At 39.1% G+C, this 17,500-nt stretch overlaps 1 protein-coding gene across 1 annotated transcript in view; it reads right to left on the minus strand.

The window, feature by feature from the left end:
- LOC135219124 (secretin receptor-like) overlaps positions 1–17,500 on the minus strand; it is a 260,998-nt gene that overhangs the window by 37,938 nt on the left and 205,560 nt on the right. The gene's annotated exons all lie outside the window — the stretch shown is intronic.

Below are 17,500 nucleotides of genomic sequence, written 5' to 3' on the forward strand. Positions count from 1 at the left end.
GTTTGTCCAACAGCTTATGATCTGAGTACTAGGTCCAACAGCAGGATCTGAGTACTAGGAGACAAGATGCATAAGAAGTGTGTTTTCTGTAACCATCAGTGAATTGAAGGATGGATTGAACTAGCTGCTAACAAACAGAGCACTTCCTTCCACTTCCTGTAGACAAGAGTTGCAGGCAGAGTTATCTCTTGAATAATAAACATCAAGATAAGGAAAAGAGAAGCGTACAGTTTAAGTGAAAGGCAGGCGTACAAGGCGCCTTGTCGCAGGCCTCAGACTTCTGCATTTTTTTTTTTTTCCATGTTCATAGGCCTTAAGGCTTAATGTTCCTGTACTATATAACTTCACATTCTATATAGTAACCAACGCTTTCACTATGGAATATACCACGAAATTCCAACCCAGTGCTCTAGACAGTTGAAGAAGAAGGGACATGTTTACACAAGACTGAAAAGAGGTCAGGGAGAAAGTAAATTAACTTGGGTGGAAAAAGCTACGTACAAATAACTGAATGGTAAAATGGGCAGAGTCACAACCAAAAGGGAAATAAAACTTTAATATCCCGCCGACTTACTTGGAAATATAGCGTTCGAGTGAAAGGGAAAAGAGGGAAAACAAATCTTTTTGAATTTCCTTTTGAATCTCAGATACGAAGCTCTTCAATTGTAGGTAGCTGGGTGGTAAGATTTCGAAGAATTTCGCAACAGACAATTTAAATACGTAGCTGAAGAGGTTACAGATTTTTCCGTATTATTATTATTATTATTTTATTAAAAGTAATGGCTACTTCAGCAGCGTTACACTTGTAGAGATTCTTCTCTATTTTGCGAATAGCGGCTTTTTCCGTGCTACTTAAACAGGCTAGTAGAGCGCCTATAGAGGTCATGGTAAAATACAGGGTCAAAATAGGTGTATATATTTGAATTTTACAGATAAACTATGATACCATAGTCATCAAAGTCATTAACGATTTTCTCTCTCTCTCTCTCTCTCTCTCTCTCTCTCTCTCTCTCTCTCTCTCTCTCTCTCTTTCGAACGGGTCTTTGCCAGGATGCAGCAACCCCGCAGATATGGACGTTATATTGACGACATCTTTGTGCAAGTCGACGCCGAGGATGAGGTAGAAGCCCTCGTCAAGCATTCAGCAGTGTAGTGTGCTGAACTACACAGTCGAACGCAGCTCCGACGATCGGCTCCCCTTCCTCGACGTTCCCTTGGTAAGCAAGACGGAAGACGGTCTCCGTACTTCAGTCTACACAAGAAAAAACCAATTTAGGACTTTGCTCAACGGAGACAGCGAGTGCCCCGCCAGATTCAAAAGCACCACCGTCAGGGCCTTCGTCAGGAGGGCCCTCTCCCACTGCTCAAACCTGGCAGGACCACTCACCAGGAACTCGACCGCGCCTCCCAAGTACTTGTGAATAACGGGTACTCAAATAAAGTTAATCAGCAAGGAAGTCCGCACAGCCCTGGAGAAATGGTACGGTAGTGAGAGCCGCAGCCCGCCCCCAGGATAATATCAAGCTGTACTACAAAGCCTTCATGAGTTCCCATTACCGTGAAGAAGAGGACGCCATTAAGAAAATTATTTCTGATAATGTATCCCCGACTGACGACACCAAGAATATCGACCTAATCATATATTACCAGAACGGAGGACGCGCGATCTTTTTATGAAAAAAATAACCCCCTCTTCCACAGGCACGAGAACCCCTGAAGCAGACGCATGTAGTGTACCAGTATACATGCCCAGTCCGCGAATGCAGCGGCGCCTACGTAGGTATGACTACCATGCGACTGTCGAAGAGACTCTCGTGCCACGCCCAAGAGGGGGCTATAAGAATCACGCCCGCACCAAACATCACGAGGCCATCTCCCGAGATGTCATCATAAAGAACACGAAGATCATCGGGAAGGCCCCTGATGCCCGTCGGTTGCGCTGCTGGAGGCGCTACTCATCCAGCAAATAAAAACCTAATCTGAATACGACGCAGGAAGAATTTCTCCTCCCTACGAGAGTATGAGAAGACCTGCCACCAACAATGACACCACCGATCATGACAACTCTATGGATGACAACGCCCCCGAAACGAGGTACTCCTGCAGCCGATGGAAATCAAAGTAGCCGTGACGTCCCACAGCGTAGCGCAACGCCCCATCAATGTTTACAGCGCCGCTTAGGAGGTCCAGGCGGCTGCAGGATTTGCTGCAACGCAACCATCGGCCCGAAGAAAGTGGCTTGAGACCTGGCTCAGGCAGCAATGAAAACAAGACTCACCGCCACCAGCCAATAGGAGACAAGCATGGGGCAGACCCCCTGCTGTCAGCCACAGATATAAGGAGGACGGACACCGCACCAAAGATCAGTCCACCCTCAGCTTCCCAGCCCGAGGATGTCTGGCAGCTCCAGACGAAAGCTCGCTTTAAGAAAGAGAGAGAGAGAGAGAGAAAATCGTTAATGACTTTGATGACTATGGTATCATAGTTTATCTGTAAAATTCAAATATATACACCTATTTTGACCCTGTATTTTACCATGACCTCTATAGGCGCTCTACTAGCCTGTTTAAGTAGCACGGAAAAAGCCGCTATTCGCAAAATAGAGAAGAATCTCTACAAGTGTAACGCTGCTGAAGTAGCCATTACTTTTAATAAAGTATGCTTGAGAGAGGGTCTGCTTCCTAAGTATTATTATTATTATTATTATTATTATTATTATTATTATTATTGCTCTATCACAGTCCTCTAATTCGACTGGGTGGTATTTATAGTGTGGGGTTCCGGGTTGCATCCTGCCTCCTTAGGAGTCCATCACTTTTCTTACTATGTGCGCCGTTTCTAGGATCACACTCTTCTGCATGAGTCCTGGAGCTACTTCAGCCTCTAGTTTTTCCTGGTTCCTTTTCAGGGATCTTGGGATCGTGCCTAGTGTTCCTATGATTATGGGTACAATTTCCACTGTCATATCCCATATCCTTCTTATTTCTATTTTCAGATCTTGATACTTATCCATTTTTCCTTTTCTTTCTCTCAACTCTGGTGCCCGTGGTATTGCGACATCAATGAGTGATACTTTCTTCATGATTTTGTCAATCAACGTCACGCCTGGTCTACTTGCATGTATCACCCTATCTGTTCTGATACCATAGTCCCAGAGGATCTTTGCCTGATCGTTTTCTATCACTCCTTTAGGTTGGTGTTCGTACCACTTATTACTGCAAGGTAGCTGGTGTTTCTTGCACAGGCTCCAGTGGAGGGCTTTTGCCACTGAATCATGCCTCTTTTTGTACTGGTTCTGTGCAAGTGCCGGACATTCGGAAAGATGTTATTTTCATCTATCGTTCTTTAAACATATCTGGTTCTTAGGGCCTGATCTTGTGCCGCTATTATCATTCCTTCAGTTTCCTTCTTGATCTCTCCCCTCAGTAGCCATTGCCACGTGTCTTCGCTGGCTAGTTCTTTAGTCTGTCTCATGTATTGTCCGTGCAGTGGTTTGTTATGCCATTCCTCTATTCTGCTTCTTGTCTTTCTCCTGTCTGTATATTTCTGAGTCTTCGTCTACTTTTATTAGTCCTTCTTCCCATGCACTCTTGAGCCACTCGTCTTCACTGATCTTCATATATTATTATTATTATTATTATTAGTTTTTTTTTTTTTTTTTTTTTTTTTGCTCTATCACAGTCTTCCAATTCGACTGGGTGGTATTTATAGTGTGGGGTTCCGGGTTGCATCCTGCCTCCTTAGGAGTCCATCACTTTTCTTACTATGTGCGCCGTTTCTAGGATCACACTCTTCTGCATGAGTCCTGGAGCTACTTCACCCTCTAGTTTTTCTAGATTCCTTTTCAGGGATCTTGGGATTGTGCCTAGTGCTCCTATGATTATGGGTACGATTTCCACTGTCATATCCCATATCCTTTTTATTTCTATTTTCAGATCTTGATACTTGTCCATTTTTTCTCCTCTCTCTCTTCAAAACTCTGGTTTGTCCCGTGGTATTGCGACATCAATGAGTGATACTTTCGTCTTGATTTTGTCAATCAACGTCACGTCTGGTCTATTTGCACGTATCACCCTATCTGTTCTGATACCATAGTCCCAGAGGATCTTTGCCTGATCGTTTTCTATCACTCCTTCAGGTTGGTGTTCGTACCACTTATTTCTGCAAGGTAGCTGATGTTTCTTGCACAGGCTCCAGTGGAGGGCTTTTGCCACTGAATCATGCCTCTTTTTGTACTGGTTCTGTGCAAGTGCCGGACATTCGCTTGCTATGTGGTTTATGGTTTCATTTTTCGTATTGCACTTCCTACATGGGAGAGATGTCATTTCCGTCTATCGTTCTTTAAACATATCTGGTTCTTAGGGCCTGATCTTGCGCCGCTGTTATCATTCCTTCAGTTTCCTTCTTTAGCTCTCCCCTCTGTAGCCATTGCCACGTGTCATCGCTGGCTAGTTCTTTAGTCTGTCTCATGTATTGTCCGTGCATTGGTTTGTTGTGCCAGTCCTCTGTTATGTTTGTCATTCTCCTGTCTCTGTATATTTCTGGGTCTTCGTCTACTTTTATTAGTCCTTCTTGCCATGCACTCTTTAGCCACTCGTCTTTACTGGTTTTCAGATATTGCCCCAGCGCTCTGTTCTCGATGTTGACGCAGTCCTCTATGCTTAGTAGTCCTCTCCCTCCTTCCTTTCGTGTTATTTATAGTCTGTCCGTATTTGCTCTTGGGTGTAGTGCTTTTGTGTATTGTCATATGTTTCCTGGTTTTCTGATCTATGTGCGCAGTTCTGCCTTCGTCCATTCCACTATTCCTGCGCTGTATCTGATTACTGGCACTGCCCTTGTGTTTAAGGCTTTTATCATATTTCCGGCGTTGAGTTTTGACTTGAGTATCGCCTTGAGTCTCTGCATATATTCTTTCCTGATCGTGTCCTTCATCTCTTGGTGTTTTTATATCTCTCCTTCTATTATTCCCAGGTATTTGTATCCAGTCTCATCTATGTGTTTGATGTTGCTCCCATCTGGTAGCTTTATCCCTTCAGTTCTTGTTACTCTGCCCTTTTGTATGTTGACTAAGGCGCATTATTCTATTCCAAACTCCATCCTGATGTCCCCAGATTGCAATCCTTACAGTCTGGATTAGGGTATCTATTTCCTTGATGCTTCCATTACCACATAAACATTGCTTGATGTCGTCCATGAAACATCAGATGGTTATTCTGTTTCCTCTTTTCTTGAGTTGGTACCCGGCATCCATCTTCTGTAGTACTTTTGTCATGGGAATCATGGCTACTACGAAGAGTAGTGGGGACAGTGAGTCTCCCTGGAAGATCCCTCTCCTGATATTAACCTCTGCTAGTCTTATTCCAGAGCTTGTATTCCAGTTGCGCATTATTATTATTATTATTATTATTATTATTATTATTATTATTATATTATTATTATTATTATTATTATTATTATTATTATTATTATTATTATTATTATTATTATTCAGAAGAAGAAGAACCCATTTCAGACGGAACAAGTCCACTAGAGGGGCCAATGACTTGACGTTCAAACTTGCAGAGACCATTGTGTTCATTAGCTAGAATTCACAGAATGTAACGGGAAAAAGAAAGAGGAAATTACTCATTTAAAAAGTGAATTAACAAAATGAATTAATAAAATGAATAGATAAAAAACGTGAGTAAATTATTAGAATACAAGGAGAACTGTTTTACGGTAGTAATGCATTACAACTTCGCTTGAACTTCTGAAAAAGTTCCAACACCTTTGAGGTCTTGTAATATCACTGATCAGGAAAGAAAGGCATCGTGGGCATATTCAACCGTATACCAAAATGTAAACAGGAGCCTTTACTTCGTCAGCAAAATTCGAGCCACGAGGCTGTGCCTTTTCTGAAAGTGAATGTTTAGTATCTGACACTGTGTAAACTAAAGAAGAGATATGTTATAAAAAGAGAGTAAAAGTTAAAATAAGAGTAGGATAGTATTAAAAAACATATTAACTGCAAGATTAAACTCAGACTGTCTGAAACAAATGAGCAAGTGGAAAAAGCAACTGATGTTCGCTTAGTTAAAAACAATTTCCCTGTGTGAAACTAGATTCTATTGGTTGCCAATACTTTCCCAACAAACTCCCTCAAATTTAGGAAACTTTACAACATAGCTAAGCGAGGAGGGGAGACATCTAAGTCCAAGAACTCTTTAATACAAGAGAAAACTGGCATGTAATATGTATAGCAGCCTGTACCAAAGAACTAAAAGGACGCAAAATGGAGGGAACGCATACCCTAATAAATCACAATAGGACACAAACATAGCTTCAAAATAGCTCTCAACCCACCAAGGGCATCATTCAATAATAGCTCAAGATACTGTTAAGAATCGAGACTTAAAAAAAATCGCCCGATTCTGGAAAACATAGACTCGAAATCGCTACCACCTGGGAACGTCGTTAGATTATCTAGCTGGGATTCAGGAGACCTTCGTCAGCTGGGTAGAAGAGAGATGTTGACAGATAAGAAAATAGACAGGAATGGAGAGCAGGGGTGAAACTGCCTTTCTTCTCTGACTAAATTCAAATACCATGAATCTTTCTGTCGCAATGTTGCTAAAGAAAATAAAAGGACTCTTTTCGCCCAGTGTTGAATCGAGTAGAACTTGATTTCCTTTTCGCTTTTGTCAAGGTTCTTTTTCGTTGTATTCTCTCTCTCTCTCTCTCTCTCTCTCTCTCTCTCTCTCTCTCTCTATCTATAAGATATCTCAAGTTAACTGCGAGATACTTTATTTATACAAAGAACGTAATCCTATCCTTTTGTTAAAGTTCGTGAAACCTATTCATATGTAATTCTATTTGAGCAATTGGAGAGTTATCTCTCTCTCTCTCTCTCTCTCTCTCTTTCTCTCAGATTTGTCAAGTTAAATGCATGAGGCTTTCTTTTTTAATACTAAAAACGTAACCGTACTCTTTTGCTAAATGATTCTGAAAGGAATTCGTGTTCACTTTTATCTGAATAAATCTAAATATATATATATTATAGGTATATAATATTAATATATATAGATATATATATAAATCTAAATATATATATAGTAATATATTATATATATTATATATATATATATATATAAAATTATATACATTATATATTATTACCTATATTAATATACATATATATAATTATATATATAATATATTATAATATATATCTAATTGTATGTATACTATATAGGTATATATATTATATATAATATAATTATTAATATATGTGTGTGTGGTGTGTGTGTGTATGTATATATATATATATATATATAATATATTATATATATATAGTAATATATAGTAATATGTGGATAACTGAATCACGAAAGTTAGGAACGTGATAAATCCATAAATAAAGATATATGCCACGAAGGAAAAATAAACGAATGAGGATCTGCAAGATCTTTCGACGTAAACGTCCTTTACTGAGCAGAGACTGACAAAGATACGGGAAAAGACAATACAAGAAGATTCGTATAACTGACAGATAGGGATTATAAAGAGATTAGTACCTAGAATCCCGACACAACCTGGAAGATGAAAATCCTTCCCAAACAAGCATAAACAATGGGTGCAATTAAAGGTTTAAGACAATCATCTCAGATACAAGGTCCAGATAATTAAAGGATTATAGGTGACAGCTATTCAGAACTTGGTAAACAAAACCATATTCACAATACCTGACAGACATACATTACAACAAAAATAATAACTCTAAGGCAACTGATTTTTATTTAAGTCAGTAATTATATCTTTGAGGTCATTCTTAAACATGTTACAGATACAAGGGTCTAAATGAAAAAGGCCACGACTAACATTGAAATTACAATGAAAAGTAAGTTGTATTAAAGCAGATTCTAAAAGATTTCGTGATAAGACATCTCTTGACTTTGCAATTACTGAATTATCATCCCACTTTATTCGGTGGTTGTTTTCACTTAAATGAATGAAAATTGCATTGGATTTTTGCCCAGTTTTCACAGAATATTTATGCTGGCTTAGCCTTACTTCTAGGCCTTTGCTGGACTGTCTGAGATAAAATGAGGGACAATCCATACATGGAATTTTATACATTATGTTGTTGCTTTTTCTGGGGCCATTTTTTATTAACATTCCTTTTAGTGTGTTATTATAGGAAAAAACAAGGTTGACATTAAAAGCTTTTAACAATGATTTAATGGTTTCAAATCCATTAAAATAAGGCAAACTGAGAATGTTCTTAGAATTTTCTTTCTGCGTGTTACTTACACTATAAAACTTTTTGCGGGCTTTAATATAACAAATGTCTAATATATGTGAAGGATAGCATAAATCTTTCCCTATTTTTCTTATGTATTCAATTTCTTGATCCAAATATTGTGGACTGACAATGCGCAATGCTCGTAAAAACATATTTTTATGTTAAGATGGTGGCCTGAGAAGAAATGAACATAAGTTAAGTTGTTGGTCGGTTTCCTATAAATACTGAATTTACATTGAAATGGTTCTCTATGTATCAAAACATCTAAGAAAGGGAGGCAATTGTCTTTTTCTAATTCTAGAGTAAACTTAATCGATGGTACCTGGTTATTTAATTTAGAGAGTAAATCATTTACATCAATACCGACAGGAAGAACAGCTAAACAATCATTCAACGTAACGATACCACTTTTTTACCAGGAATATAAATGATATTAGGTAGGTAGCGTTTTTGTTTCAAAGAATTCCATGTACAGGTTTGAGAGTAGTGGTGATAAAGGATTTCCCATTGCCATGCCAAATATTTGTTGATAAAATTCACCATTGAATATAAACTTACAATCACATATGCACAGACTCGTGAGTGAAATAATGTGACTTATAGGTAGAGGTAATTCATGCTGAGTTAGTTCATTACTTAGATATTCTAAAATTAGAGTCTATAGGACTTTAGTAAAAAGAGAACATACATCAAAACTAACGAATCTATCAGTAGGGCAAAGAGCAATTTTGTTTAATTTATCAACTAAATCTAGAGAATTATATATATGAGAATCGGAGATGGTTCCAAGTAAAGGGGACAAGATCTTAGTGATATATTTCGAAAGTTTATATGAAATTGAACCAACAATACTGATAATAGGCCGCATAGGGTTATTTTCTTTGTGCGTTTTGACTAATCCGTACAAGTAAGGTAGCGAAGGAGATTTGACTGACAATTTGCCTAGTAGTTCTGTTTTATCTTTAAGGATACTTTTCACTATGCTATTGAAGTTTTTTATGACTTGATCAAGGGGATTTTTTGTTAGTTTTTTTATAAGTCACATCATCATCCAGTAGGGCTTGCATACGTGATATGTAGTCAGCTTTATCTAAAATTACTATACTATTTGACTTATCAGCTTTTGTAATATGGATAGTATTGTCCTTTTTAAGATCGGTCAAACTTTTCTTATAGCGAGCAGGGAAGTTACTTTCATGCTTAACACTGGCAGCTCCGTAAACAATACCTTTAATCATGTCAACATGATTTTGAGGAAGATCACAATATTTTTCAAATTTACTTAGGGATGACGCATCATTAAGCAGAAGGTCTACTTGTTACAAAGAAAGATAAACCATATCCAAGCGCACTCACAACATTTTCACTTGTTTACTAGATAAGTTAACAACACAATCTTGACGTGCACAATTAGTCCAATCACTGCTATCAATAAGATTTTTTAGTTTTCTGTCGAGTTTCCTTTTCAGGGCATCTGTAGTCCTACGTAGTTTTTCGTAAATTTCCCGTCGCAGCGAGTCCTTCCAATCAGCCGGGATGGAATGATTGAAAGAGATCCTTGTTCTTTCCAGTTCCTTGAATTTTTCCTTCTCTTCTTGCTTGGCGGCTGCTATGTGCTGTTTCAACATCATGGCACTAAATTCATTGAATGGGTGATTGTCATACCTTCTTAGACGGCGTGAAAACAACCACCGAATAAAGTGGGATGATAGTTCAGTAATTGCAAAGTCAAGAGATGTCTTATCACGAAATCTTTTAGAATCTGCTTTAATACAACTTACTTTTCATTGTAATTTCAATGTTAGTCGTGGCCTTTTTCATTTAGACCCTTGTATCTGTAACATGTTTAAGAATGACCTCAAAGATATAATTACTGACTTAAATAAAAATCAGTTGCCTTAGAGTTATTATTTTTGTTGTAATGTATGTCTGTCATGTATTGTGAATATGGTTTTGTTTACCAAGTTCTGAATAGCTGTCACCTATAATCCTTTAATTATCTGGACCTTGTATCTGAGATGATTGTCTTAAACCTTTAATTGTTACCCATTGTTTATGCTTGTTTGGGAAGGATTTTCATCTTCCAGGTGTGTCGGATTCTAGGTACTAATCTCTTTATAATCCTTATCTGTCAGTTATACGAATCTTCTTGTATTGTGTTTTCCCGTATCTTTGTCAGTCTCTGCTCAGTAAAGGACGTTTACGTCGAAAGATCTTGCAGATCCTCATTCGTTTATTTTTCCTTCGTGGCATATATCTTTATATATATATAATATATATATAATATATATATATATATATACATATATATATATATATACATATATATATACATATATATATCCTTGATGAACATAAACATTTTTGTATAAACTGAAATTAAAAGTGCTCCTTCTAATACACTGAAATGAGGAGTCATTCAACACAGCAGTTTCAGTCGTCTGCAAAACCCCAATGAGTGTTCTGAAAAGTCAAGACGACAGAGAGAAGCTCTGGAAAATGATCTGACTTCTAATACTCAGGTGTATTTTTATTTTCTTTTTTTAACAATTGATTTCATTTTTCCGTATTCCCCAGTACCTTCTGCTATTAATTTTTCTAAAGAACGCCATATTCTCTTGAAGCTTGATTTTGTTTGTTTGTATGGTGTTTATACGTTGCATGGAACCAGTGGTTATTCAGCAGCGGGACCAACGGCTTTACGTGACTTCCGAACCACGTCGAGAGTGAACTTCTGTCACCAGAAATACACATCTCTCACGCCTCAATGGAATGCCCGAGAATCGAACTCGGGACCACCGAGGTGGGACGCCAACAACATACCAACCACGCCACTGAGGTTCCAAGCTTTTGAAGTGGACTTGTTCTATGTGAATATGGCGGTGTGCCAAATGAATATGGTTCATCCTCAGAGTAATATGTTGATGATAATAACTGATATGTAAATCTGATATATAAGTGTTTTATCACCAGCAAAATGCTGTGATGATTTATTTTCCCCCAAAAAAACGAGGTCGTTAGTTCGTCTTGGCACTAATGATGCCATTACTCGAGGACTGGCTCATTTCGTGAGTCTTACAACAGAGATTGGAGACTCGTACCCAATTATGCATCGTTTCAGAATTACCCAGAAAATAAATCATCGTTGTTATTATTCAGCAGATGCTGCAACCCTGTCATGTGGGGGGGGAACAAGTCCACCACAGGGGCCACTGACTTGAAATTCAAGCTTCCAAAGAATAATATCATGGTGTGCATTAGAAAGAAGTACTACGAGGAAGTAAAGGGAAATACAGAAAGAAGAGATCTCACTTATCTAAAACAAAAAAAAACAAAAAAAAAAACATATAATAACAGATGTATTAAAATACAAGGAGAATCTGATGAGAACGTGGCATGAAATACTCGTTTAAAAATAACAAGGTAAGATCATAAAGATTTGGTTTTTCGTCCCTTGCACTGAATTAACGACTATTAAGATATTGCTGGAGTAAATTATTTTCCTTAAGGAATATCTCATAAAATCGTTTGAAATGTCTCCGACAGATGCCATACGGATTCATATCTCTGAAGTCCACAAAACGCCTGCGGGAACAGTCGAGACAGAGGCGATACTCGTGTCTTTTTTGTTTTTTAATTAGACTTTCGACCTTAAAGATAATGACGCTGTAGAATAGGAATCGGAATATAAAACTCATGCCAAAGACCGCGAAGGCTGTGGGACAAATGAGGTCATTCAGCGCCCAAAGAGAACTGAGAGTGAAATGAAAGCTTTTGAAAAGGCGTAAGAGGAGGAAAACCTCAAAGCAGTTCCACTTCGAAACAGTTGTTAAAAGAGGGTGGAATATAAACGGAGGTAGAGTAAAAGGAATGAAAGGGGTTCAAGCTAGGGGTCGAAGGGACGCTGCATAAAAAAAGTAAAGTTACGTCTACAGTGCATCGCATAAGGTGCACTGACGACACTAGCCAAGACCCCCTACGGTAAACACTGTACAAGCCATCGCATAGCAAAACACTACACGGGAAGAGCAGCTAAGATTCCGAGGAAAGAAAACAAGAAAACGATAAGAATACCAGAGGTTAAATGACACTGTTCATTCGCTTACACTCAGGAATAAATGAACCCGGAAGTCAACTAGATATTGAACTCGGAAAGTCACTAGATCGTCAACGGAGAGATCTGGCTTCAACTGGTAAACCGAAAACGAGTGCTCTCATCACTGGTGATCGTTATTAATGACATCGTGTTTTGTTGGTTTTGCGAATAACTTGGTTGTTCGCATAATCTGATTATACCCTCATTTGCATACGGTGTTTACAAACTTTCCTATTAAGACACCCCCCATTACCCTACCTCCTGAAATCAACAACCACACCGCCCCCCATAACTCTACTTCCTGAAATCAACAACCCCTCCCCCCCTACACCCCCGCCCATTCCCGCCCAACGCGACACCCGACATAAAAGCCATTTTGCAATTGTATAAATATATATACGTAAGCCATTTTATATTAATCGTTTGCCAATATTTTTTGAAGAATTGTTATGAGGAGGGATACAAAAACTGCGTAAGACAGTCATTCATTGACAATTACTACGTTTGTCCAGATAGAGTGGTAGTACCGTCAGTGCACCTTAAAGCGGTGCACTGTAAGCATGACTGAACGTTCTTTCAGCGTCTCTTCATTCCTTTTACTGTACATCCGTTCATATTCTCTTTCTTCCATCTTATTGTCCACCCTCTCCTAACGGTTGTTTCATAGTGCAACTGCTTTGAGGTTTTCCTCCTGTTACATCTTTCAAACCTTTCACTGTCAATTTCTGTTTTCTGCGCTGAATGACCTCATAGGTCCCCACCGCTTGTTAGCCGTGGCCAAACTCTATAATCAATAACTACAAAAAAAAAAGTAATTTTACATTTTAATTTCTGAAAAATAAAATTACATCAAGCAAAGCCTTTCGGTAAATATAAGTAATTAAGCATCTATGCCTTCGGCTATTCTAAAATGTTATCATTTAAAGCACTTTTCTCATTATGATCTGATTTGGATCAAATTAATCTCATTTTGGGTCTCAAAGCAAAAGCGAGAGCCATTTTAGCTAAATATAAAAAAGCTTTTCCAGGGAATGTAGATCGAGGGTTGACGTTTTAATTAAAACAGAACACTTTGTGTCCTGTGTAGAATTAGCGTCATATTATTATTATTATTATTATTATTATTATTATTATTATTATTATTATTATTATTATTATTATTATTATTATTATTATTATTATTAATATTCACAAGATAAATCCAATTCGAGCTTCCAAAGAATATGAGAGAAGGAAAAATAAATTGCAAAGAAGATATTAGTTATGACAAAGGAAAAATAAATGACAAAGAAGAAATTAGTTATGACAAAAGGAAAAAATAAATTAAAATGACAAAGAAGATATTAGTTATGACAAAAGGAAAAATAAATTGACAAAGAAGATATCAGTTATGAGAACAGAAACAAATAAATTGAAAAATAATCAAAAATAAAGTAAATAAAAGTAATAAATGAATAAATAGATAAAGTACTAGTAAGGTTAATAATATGACAAAGGAAGGAAAAAATGCGAAATGATTCATTATAATGGAGGTGAGAAGATATAGCTTAACTGAACCGAAAATTCAAGAATACTATCGACTTTGGTGCTGAAATCACCAATTTTGACAAAATCAGAGTGCAATTATTAAAACGTCACTTAAATGTAAATTGATGATATTTATAAAACTAAGTCTTATATGGAATAAAATTTAAAAGTATAAGGTTTTATCAGCCGAAAGAATTTTTCTTTTATCTTCAATCTTTTGGAGTTATTAGCATTTGAATAGTGTTAGGGCTGGGTTGGGTCTGGCTGGGTCAGGTTGGGTCAGGCCAGGTTGGGCTAGGCTGGGCTGGCTTGAGCTATTTCGGCTGCGGTGGGTCGGCTGGGCGGGCTGGCCGGGCTGGGTCAGGCCAGCTTTTGGGCTGGGCTGGGTCAAGTTGGGTCAGGCCGGGTTGGGCTAGGCTGGGCTGGCTTGGGCCATTTCGGCTCAGGATGGGTCGGCTTGGGTCGGGCCAGGCCGGGCTGGGTCGGGCTGGGTCAGGCCGGCTTGGGCTGGGCTGGGTCAGGTAGGGCCGGGCCAGCTCGGGCTGGGCCGACCTGTGCAAGGTCGGGTCGGGTCGGGCCGACTCGGAGCTGGGTCGGCTGGGGCCGGTTCGGGCTAGGCCAGGTGGGGTCAGGCTGGCTCAGGTAAGCCACGGGTCAGGCAGGGCCGGGCCAGGTCGGGAGCCAGGTCGGGCCAGGCTGGGCCGGGCTGGGTCGGGCCAGGCTAGGCTGGCTTAGACTGGGCCGGGCTGGGTCATGCCAGGTTGGGCCGGGCCACCAGAAATTAGCCTGTTTCCATCACTTCACTCATAAATAAATCAATAAAATTGTAAGTAAATTACTCAAATATAAAGTGATTTGTTTTAAGGTAGTAAAGCACTGCATCTTCGCTTGAACTTTCGAAGGAGTTCCAGTTGCAAGACATCCTCAGGGAGACTGTTCCCCATTATTATCTTGCTGCATTCTGAAACTGTTTCTTATATTACTTATAAACGCATCGATATACGTAGTATATAAGTGCTTCCTCCATACATGCCAGTTGAACTTTAACGTTTAATCATCTGACGCTATATTTCAAAACAACAACGAGGAACTTTGTTACGCTATCAAGATGATTAAGTCCTGTCTGTCTGTCTGTCTATCCACCTGTCTGTCTGTCTGTCTGCTAGCCAAATTGCGTGTCAATCAACGAACGGCTTTCTATGAAATCTTGTGTATTTATATATAAACCTACTACTTTACGGACGTAAATTACAAATTGCTTTTGTTACCTAGAGAGAGAATCTTTTAACGATGCCAATGTTACGTTATGTGTCGAAATTTCGACGAAGAGAAATTGTATATACTTTGCTGCAAGTTGTAATGTAGTTTTGTGTATATTTTTTCTTTATTTGCGTCAAGTAGAGATGCGTATACGTGTGAAAGGAAGATATTACGTCAAAACCACTTAAAGTAGTCCTTCCATTTAAAAGTTCATCGATGGAAGTTCCTTTAGGAGATATGCATGTCTAAGAATAAGGAATTGATTTCTTGTTTGTATTGTATGGTGCTTTTTACGTTGCATGAAACCAGTGGTTATTCAGCAACGGGACCAACGGCTTTACGTGACTTCCGAACCACGTCGAGAGTGAACTTCTATCACCAGAACTACACATCTCTCACTCCTCAATGGAATGGCCGAGAATCGAATCCGCGACCACCGGGGTGGGACGCCAATACCATACCAACCACGCCGCTGAGGCACTAGATGGGGGGTTACGAAATACTGGAGACTGTGCTAGCGCCGATCCCAGACAATTCAGGCTTGGAATAACGAGTCTACCATTCTTATTAATAATAAGTTCACATCTTAGGCTACGATTCTTTAGAGCTCGTGTTACGGTTGCTGGCACGGAGAAAATAATAAACGTGACATCTACGAGCTCAAGTCTAAGATATGCAAAGTCAGACTTGCAAAAAGGTAATGTTTATTCATTTGTGTATGTACGTATGTGTTTAGAGAGAGAGAGAGAGAGAGAGAGAGGAGAGAGACGAGAGCAGAGAGCAGAGAGAGAGAAGAGAGCACCTCAATCCTAGTTCGACAATTAAATTCAGCCTTGAGCTAAAGTATTTTACACAGCACGGTAACTCTTTTCAAACCATCGACCATTTTTAGATGACGGTACCCATTCCACTGCTTCTTGCTTCCTTTCTCTCTCTCTAACTCTACAATCTGTAAAGCTCAAACAGCCGACCCTTTTTTTACATTTTTTTACTATAATCCAGGTGTAACTTTCTCTCTCTCTCTCTCTCTCTCTCTCTCTCTCTCTCTCTCTCTCTCTCTCTAGAGCTCTCATAAGTGGCATTTTTTCGTATTATAATAATCCAGGTATAATGCTGTGTGAGTGTGTGTTTGTGTGTGTGTGTGAGTTTAAAACCCCAGACCTTCAATTTTTTCTTGCCATAAGTGTTACACCCTCTCTCTCTCTCTCTCTTTCTCTCTCTTCTCTCTTCTTCTTCTTCTTCTTCTTCTTCTTACATCAGGAGGTCTGCCTGCCTTCCCTAGCGACTAACCACCTTTCACAGTCCAGTGATTCGGATTTATGTAAGGCATATCTTTTCAGCCTTAAGGGTTCCGGGCGTCTATCTCGGATACACCTTGGCCTTTACTTGACCTTTTGTGTGTGCGTGTGTGTGTGTGTGTGTGTGTTTATGTGTGTGTGTGTGTATTTATGTGCATGGGTGTGTGTGTGTATGTCTTTTTCAGTTTGTAACGGGATGCGTGGTCTAATCGTGTGTTTTTCTATAATTCTTGAATTTTTCACAGAATTACGGCATTGTCTTCTGTCTGAGGTCTCTTATCTGGTTTCTTTTACTTCCACTCGTTCCATAAGCAATAATAATAATAATAATAATAATAATAATGAATATAATAATAATATCATCTTACTATAATGGGCGTTATGCCTGTCCCTCCGTCTGTCACTCAATCACGGCCAAACGGCTGGTCCGATGGGCATGAAACTTGGCAAGGTTATAGTGGGAACCCCAACATGGTTTATAATGGGGTTTTGAGCAACAAAAGGGCACCAAAGGCGCGGAGGGGGCGGGGTTGCCTTCCCGAAACGGGGCTGGTTCAGCCCGTAGACTTAATTTATCATACCTAATTTTCGGTATACGTACTAAATATGACTTACTATCGAATACTGTGGGGGTAAGACATCAATGGCACCAAAGGGGGTCGGGGATGGGCAGGGTGTTACAGAGACAGTGAGAGGGAGAGGAAGTGAGAGAGGGAGAGTAGAGGGGTTGTTAGGGAGAAGAAAGAAGGTAAGAAACAGAGAAGGTTGGAGAGAGAGAGAGAGAGAGAGAGAGAGAGAGAGAGAGAGAAGAGAGGAGAGAGAATTATAGGTTACCATTCAGAGTTACCCCGGCAGGTCAGTACAGTAATTTCAGTTTTAGTTTTTCCCCCGGCAACGCCGGGTTGGTCAGCTAGCTACTTCTAATTTGCTAAGCACTCCCTAAACATTTAAAACACATAAAAAACAAGAAAAGAAAAGCAATGTTCAGAAAAACAAATACAACAGATAAACACGTATTTCCCATTACCTCCTCTCACT

This window comes from Macrobrachium nipponense, chromosome 1 (genome assembly GCF_015104395.2).
Source record: "Macrobrachium nipponense isolate FS-2020 chromosome 1, ASM1510439v2, whole genome shotgun sequence".
Classification (NCBI taxonomy): domain Eukaryota; kingdom Metazoa; phylum Arthropoda; class Malacostraca; order Decapoda; family Palaemonidae; genus Macrobrachium; species Macrobrachium nipponense.